At 42.2% G+C, this 7500-nt stretch overlaps 1 protein-coding gene and 1 long non-coding RNA gene across 3 annotated transcripts in view; one reads left to right on the top strand and one right to left on the bottom strand.

Moving 5' to 3' along the window:
* tgfbi (transforming growth factor, beta-induced) overlaps positions 1 to 7500 on the bottom strand; it is a 39322-nt gene that overhangs the window by 28277 nt on the left and 3545 nt on the right. The gene's annotated exons all lie outside the window — the stretch shown is intronic.
* Positions 5877 to 6802, top strand: LOC114562972 (uncharacterized). 2 transcript variants are annotated; one of them, XR_003693564.1, is made up of 4 exons: positions 5877 to 5919; positions 5995 to 6051; positions 6518 to 6597; positions 6715 to 6802. It is a non-coding gene; the product is annotated as an uncharacterized LOC114562972 (long non-coding RNA). The 2 variants fall into 2 exon arrangements; XR_003693563.1 differs by lacking the exon at positions 6715 to 6802 and having other exon boundaries at positions 6518 to 6645.

Here is a 7500-nt window from a genome sequence, read left to right as displayed (position 1 = left end):
CAATCCTACTGCTCGGGTCTCAATCCTACTGGACGGGTCTCAATCCTACTGGACGGGTCTCAATCTATCTGGAAGGGTCTCAATCTAGCTGGACGGGTCTCAATCAACCTGGAAGGGTCTCAATCAACCTAGAAAGGTCTCAATCTATCTGGACGGGTCTCAATCTAGCTGGACGGGTCTCAATCTAGCTGGACGGGTCTCAATGTAGCTGGACGGGTCTCAATCTAGCTGGACGGGTCTCAATCTAGCTGGACGGGTCTCAATCTAGCTGGGAGGCTCTCAATCTATCTTGGAGGGTCTCAATCTAGCTGGACGGGTCTCAATCTAGCTGGACGGGTCTCAATCCTACTGCGCGGGTCTCTATCTACAGACTGACTATAATGGAGTATAGGGTCTCTTTCTACCGGTATATAACAGACTGCAGAAACCTCTCTTTCTGCTTTTGGTGTGATATCATAATATAATATGTATCATATATAAGTGATATGAATGGATGTAGGAGTTGAAAAAACAATGGTGAGAAGTAGGAGCAGGGATTCATTAGTTTGGAAACGTAGGCTGCCTGTAAATGTGCTTTAGGAATATTATTTCATGTATTTCTGTGTTTTTATTAAAGTTTATTACAGACTCTCAGTCTCAGCTCGGCAGGATGTTTGAACGCAGCTTTAAAACGTTTCTCACAAACGGATTCTTTCAGCTCGGATCAGGAAACGGGGGGAAAAAAGAGGAAGTGAGAGTTTCTGTGGACAACACACACCCACCCACACACACACACACACACACACACACACACACACAGAGAGAGAGAGTATGTGGAAACACTCAGCTCTTATCTATGACAGTTTCATTAGATTTACACTCCTGTCAGCGGGTTTCTGTGAATGAGGATCAGCAGGTCAGCAGAATGAAGACTCATAACCTCCCCCCCATAACTCATAGACCCCTGACTCCCCCGTCTCCCCCCCTTGAGACCTCAGACCCTCCCCCCTTCCTCCCTCCCATCCTAAACTAAAATCTCAAACACTGTGTCCTTCATTCAGCAGCTAGCAGCTAACTCTAACTTGTATGCGTGTAAATCACTTCTCCACGGCTGTCCTAAATATCAGAATCAGCTTTAATGACCAACATTTTCTTCAGAAAGGACGCCTAAACCCCCCCTGCCAAATACACGCACACAAGTCTTCCACAAACCGAGGTGGAAACACTGACATATAAGGAATTTGAGTCCGGCTTTTTGTTGCTCAAAAACGACGACTGCTTTCGCTAAACCAACCAGACTCCATGTAAATAATCTGTACTTTTAGCATCGTAAAACACACTTCATTCAAAGGTGACAGAAACTTAAATAAAACTACCAAAAGTCGACTTGGTTCACCTTTCCACTGTTCCAACAAGCACCACTCTGGTTTGGTTGAAATAAACCCTTAATTCACCCATTTACATGTGAAAATATGGTGGCTCTATACACGCTTAAAGTCCTGATTATTTACATGGAGTCTGGTGGAGATATGCTGGCTCTATACACGCTAAAAGTCCTGATTAAATGTCCCTGATTATTTACATGGAGTCTGGTGGAGATATGCTGGCTCTATACACGCTAAAAGTCCTGATTATTTACATGGAGTCTGGTGGAGATATGCTGGCTCTATACACGCTAAAAGTCCTGATTATTTACATGGAGTCTGGTGGAGATATGCTGGCTCTATACACGCTAAAAGTCCTGATTATTTACATGGAGTCTGGTGGAGTTTGGTGATGGTGATTTCGGGGGTTTCATGTTAAACTAAAAGGATCTTACTCTTTAACTAAAAGGTCTATCTCTGTAGGGATCCATCCCATAATGTTGTCAGACTCTTAGAATAATAATCTGAGTCTGTCAGCAGCAACAACAGAACTTTTAGTGGACTCTAACTGCTGCTGAACATTAGTCCTGTAGGGTTACATTACAGCTTGGTTCTGGTTTAATACTGTACCAGTTTCACAGATTGTTGTTCCATCAGACACTCAGACACAAAGAGACATGGAGACAGAGAGTCCAGGTTGAAAAATACTAAAGAAAAAAGAAGATACCCTTTGGTGTGCACACAAGACTCCATTCATATTTTTATGTTACAGTTCAGATTTGGGATTTAAACAATGGTACCAGAGGCTTTACGTGATTATTTTTGTGAGGAATAGTGTCCGCGAGTCATAAGAATGAGAACTTATGGATGTAATTGTGTAAACATGTAGCCTAATATATCACATATTGGATCATTATCGTACATCTGTCACCGCGGCTACAGTTACACTTTCTTCTCTGGCCGACACTTCCTCGGTTCAGAGCTCGGTGTCTGAGTGACAGCCTCTGGGCTGAGATGGATGAGTCTCTGCTGGATGTTTCTGGAAGGTCTCCCTCGAGGACCGGCTGAATTACTGTGACCTCGCTCTGTTTGTTTTGTCAGAATTCCACGACGACCATCTTTGTTTATGTGGAGACCAAACGGGAGTCGAGTTTCCATCTGGTTTAATAATCAGTCCCGCGTGTGTGCCAACACACACACACACACACACAGAGACACACACACACACACACACACAAACACACACACACACACACACACACACACACACACACACACACACACACACACACACACACACACACACACACACACACACACACACACACACACACACACACACACACACACACACACACACACACACACAGACACACACACACACACACACACACACACACACACACACACACACACACACACACACACACAGACACACACACACACACACACACACACCACACACACACACACACACACACACACACACACACACACACACACACAGACACACACACACACACACACACACACACACACACACACACACACACACACACACACACACACACACACACACACACACACACACACACACACACACGGTAGCTGATCTCCATCTGTTTACATTTTACTGCTGCTGTGATTGGAGGCTGCAGAGCTCTGGAGTTTCTCCTCTTTCTGTCTCCAGACGAGAACTCTGATTTCATTAAAGAAGCTGCCGAGAGACACTGAGAGACTGGGAGAGACCCCAGAGAAATATGCTCTATAAACGCTAAAAGTCCTGATTATTTACATGGAGTCTGGTGGAGATATACTGGCTCTATAAACACACTAAAAGTCCTGATTATTTACATGGAGTCTGGTGGAGATATGCTGGCTCTATACACGCTAAAAGTCCTGATTATTTACATGGAGTCTGGTGGAGATATACTGGCTCTATAAACGCTAAAAGTCCTGATTATTTACATGGAGTCTGGTGGAGATATGCTGGCTCTATACACGCTAAAAGTCCTGATTATTTTTACATGGAGTCTGGTGGAGATATACTGGCTCTATAAACACTAAAAGTCCTGATTATTTACATGGAGAGTTGCTGTGATTGGAGGCTAGAGCTCTGGCTTTATACTTTCTGTCTCCAAAGTCCTGATTTCATTAAAGAAGCTGGAGTCTGAGAGACTGGGAGATACCCCAGAGAAATATGCTCTATAAACGCTAAAAGTCCTGATTATTTACATGGAGTCTGGTGGAGATATACTGGCTCTATAAACGCTAAAAGTCCTGATTATTTACATGGAGTCTGGTGGAGATATGCTGGCTCTATACACGCTAAAAAGTCCTGATTATTTACATGGAGTCTGGTGGAGATATGCTGGCTCTATACACGCTAAAAGTCCTGATTATTTACATGGAGTCTGGTGGAGATATGCTGGCTCTATACACGCTAAAAGTCCTGATTATTTACATGGAGTCTGGTGGAGTTTGGTGATGGTGATTTCGGGGCTGTTTCATGTTAAACTAAAAGGATCTTACTCTTTAACTAAAAGGTCTATCTCTGTAGGGATCCATCCCATAATGTTGTCAGACTCTGAGAATAATAATCTGAGTCTGTCAGCAGCAACAACAGAACTTTTAGTGACTCTAACTGCTGCTGAACATTAGTCCTGTAGGGTTACATCACAGCTTGGTTCTGGTTTAATACTGGACCAGTTTCACAGATTGTTGTTCCATCAGACACTCAGACACAGAAACATGGAGACAGAGAGTCCAGGTTGAATACCTCACTTTCTATCAGTTTTCTTTTACATATTAGGAATACATGAGCTTTTTTTAGGCCTCTTTTTGCCCCTTTTTTGAGGTTTTGTTGCCTTTTTAATGGCTGGGCTCAGAGATGAGGTCGGTTCCTTTAATAAAGAAGCAGAAACTCTGTTGAGCTTCTGGATTCAAATGTTCTCGCCATCATGTTCACTGTCTGTGATTTACTCCACGACGTGTTTATAGAAAGAGTTTGGGATATTTCCGTCTGCAAACACACACACACACACATACACACACACACACACACACACACACACACACACACACATACACACACACACACAGTAATCCTGCTCATGCAGAGTGAGATCTGCGACACAGCTGGTCCACTGCTGCAGAGCCTCATTAATGGTGTGTGTGTGTGTGTGTGTGTGTGTGTGTGTGTGTGTGTGTGTGTGTGTGTGTGTGTGTGTGTGTGTGTGTGTGTGTGTGTGTTTCCTTCAGTCTGACTGAAGTCTCTTTGTTTCTCTGAAGTCTGAAAGCATCAGATTCTTTACTCCAGTCCCAGTTGAACTCATGTACAGTTCTTCTGACTCTCAGAAACTATTCCAAACATTCGCTGAACAAACGTGAGAAACACACGCGGAGCTCCTCAGACACGTGGAAACACTTTGACATACTCTCAGCTCTCAGAAAAACTCAGCTAGTTTGTGTTAGTGTAGTCTTTGGTGTTTTTAAAGAGTTATGAACTAATTAATAACTAACTAACAAACTAAAGTGATGGAGGCAGCAGTAGAGCTGCAGATCACAGCTGTGTGTCTGTGTCGACCGTGGACAGTGTTACAATATTTCATATATACACATACATACAGTATAATGACCTATATCCCTATATATACACACACATACAGTATATAAACCTATGTCCCTATATATACACATACAGTACATACAGTATATAGGCCTATATTTCTCTATATACACATAGTACATACAGTATCCAGGCCTATATATACACATACATACAGTATCCAGGCCTATATCTACACATACATACAGTATATAGGCCTATATCCCTATATCTACACATACATACAGTATATAGACCTATATCCCTATATATACACATACATACAGTATCCAGGCCTATATCTACACATACATACAGTATATAGGCCTATATCCCTATATCTACACATACATACAGTATCCAGGCCTATATCTACACATACATGCAGTATATAGACCTATATCCCTATATATACACATACATACAGTATATAGGCCTCTATCCCTATATCTACACATACATACAGTATATAGGCCTCTATCCCTATATCTACACATACATACAGTATATAGGCCTCTATCCCTATATATACACATACATACAGTATATAGGCCTCTATCCCTATATCTACACATACATACAGTATATAGGCCTCTATCCCTATATCTACACATACATACAGTATATAGGCCTCTATCCCTATATCTACACATACATACAGTATATAGGCCTCTATCCCTATATCTACACATACATACAGTATATAGGCCTCTATCCCTATATCTACACATACATATTATACAGGCCTATATCCCTATACATACACATACATATTATACAGGCCTATATCTACACACACATACAGTATATAAGCCTTTATCCTAGTTTGGGAAACCAGCTGATATGTGCATGCGGTCATGTGACCAGTTGCCAATCAGGAAGTGATAAAAAGCTCACCAGGTGTAGTCATTAGTCCTCTTGCCTCTCACTGAGCGCACTGTAATTGTGTGGATTCTCCTGATTCTCCAGGTATGAAATGTTTGGCTGTGGTAATTTAGGGAGCAAGTACAGGTTAAGGTTGATTTCTGATTTTGGTTCCACTAGGTTGATAGCCAGGCACAAGTTCCCGTCCTTCACGGAGTGAACTGGGGCAGATTGACGGTAATGCCTATCAGCTGTTTTAGCCATGTGGTAGCAATTAATATTTCCGCTAAATGTTACCTTTTTTTTGTGTTGCTTATGCCACCACAAGCCATGCGCTACTTTTATAGAATGTTTTTCAACTTGTGGCTGTAGAGCTCCGGAAAATACTCCTCCCGCATTAACTGTGCTATAGGAGTTTGTGTCCTTGCAAAGTAGGCTTATATTTTTCTTATATTTTACTATTAATGTGCTAATAAATTATTTGCGAGACACTTTGTGACTGGCCACTAATGTATGTTTGTTTTCTCAAAGGGGGACCAGTCCAGTCACTGTTTTCTACGGTTATTTTACCATTTTGTTTCTTTTTAGTTATTTTCCTTGGTTGATTATTTTCTTGTGATTTTCATTTACAAGTGGTCTTTAGATATACTTTTTATGGAAGTTTTGACATAGGTTTCTCTCTTCAATTTATGTATGCTCACAGCTTGATCCTGTACAAGGCTGGGTCTGTGTCGACACACTGCCTCCTCGTGGTGAGACTGCACTGGGTGACACTCTGTTACGGTGTGTATGTAGCCTCGACACTGTAGATTTTGTAGTGACTTGCATGATATTTTGTAGTGAATCGTGTAGAAATAATAAGAATAATGTCCTTGTCGGTGCTGTGCCTTCTGTCTCCAGGAGTGGTGTGCGCGTTCCGACCCGACCTTCCTACTTTGAGGAGACTAAGACCACATGTATCTGCCATCTAATTTGTTTTATTATTCTGTCAAATTGCCATTTTAATTAAAAATCTTTTAAACTCTTTGTAATAAACCAAACTTATTTTTGTACAATATTTGCCTCCTGTAAATTCTCCCTGTCAGGGGAAAACCAGAGTTGGTCACACAACATGCTAATTAATATAGTAAGGGTTCAAAGGGTTCCTCCTAACCCTCAATAGGAGGGGGCGTTGTCAAGTTTGAAAGGTTTTATGTTGCTCCGGCAGTACACTAGGGTGGTGATGGCCTAGTGGATATGACCCAGGCCTTTGGTGTAGGAGATCTGGGTTCAATTCCCACTGCGATAAATCAACCTGAGCAAGGCACTGCAGCCTTAGTTGCTGGTCATTGGTTAAGGTTCTGCTGAATCCTACTCCCAGTTATTAGCCGTGACTGTCCTTCCTTTGGTACCTGAAGTTGCTGCTGTCTGGAGATGCCTTCATGCACAACTCGTATTCTTCCAGATGTTTCATACTAAATGTTGTAACAGCGGCCATGTTGTGTATAGTTTAGGGTCCTCGCCACCACCAGACCAATCAGCTTTGAACAGATTGAACATGTAGCTGGACTTGAATGTCCTTCTTTAGACTGAAAGTGCTGCCAAACAACTTGTTCTGCTCACCAGATCCATGTCCACTTTCTCACAGCCTGCTGCATTGAATGATCCACCTACGTAAACACCTTCCCGTAATCAATGGCGCCGTCA

This window comes from Perca flavescens, chromosome 10 (genome assembly GCF_004354835.1).
Source record: "Perca flavescens isolate YP-PL-M2 chromosome 10, PFLA_1.0, whole genome shotgun sequence".
Classification (NCBI taxonomy): Eukaryota; Metazoa; Chordata; class Actinopteri; order Perciformes; family Percidae; genus Perca; species Perca flavescens.
Note: the sequence above shows the minus strand (reverse complement) of the source record. Positions and strands in the feature narration are given on the sequence as shown.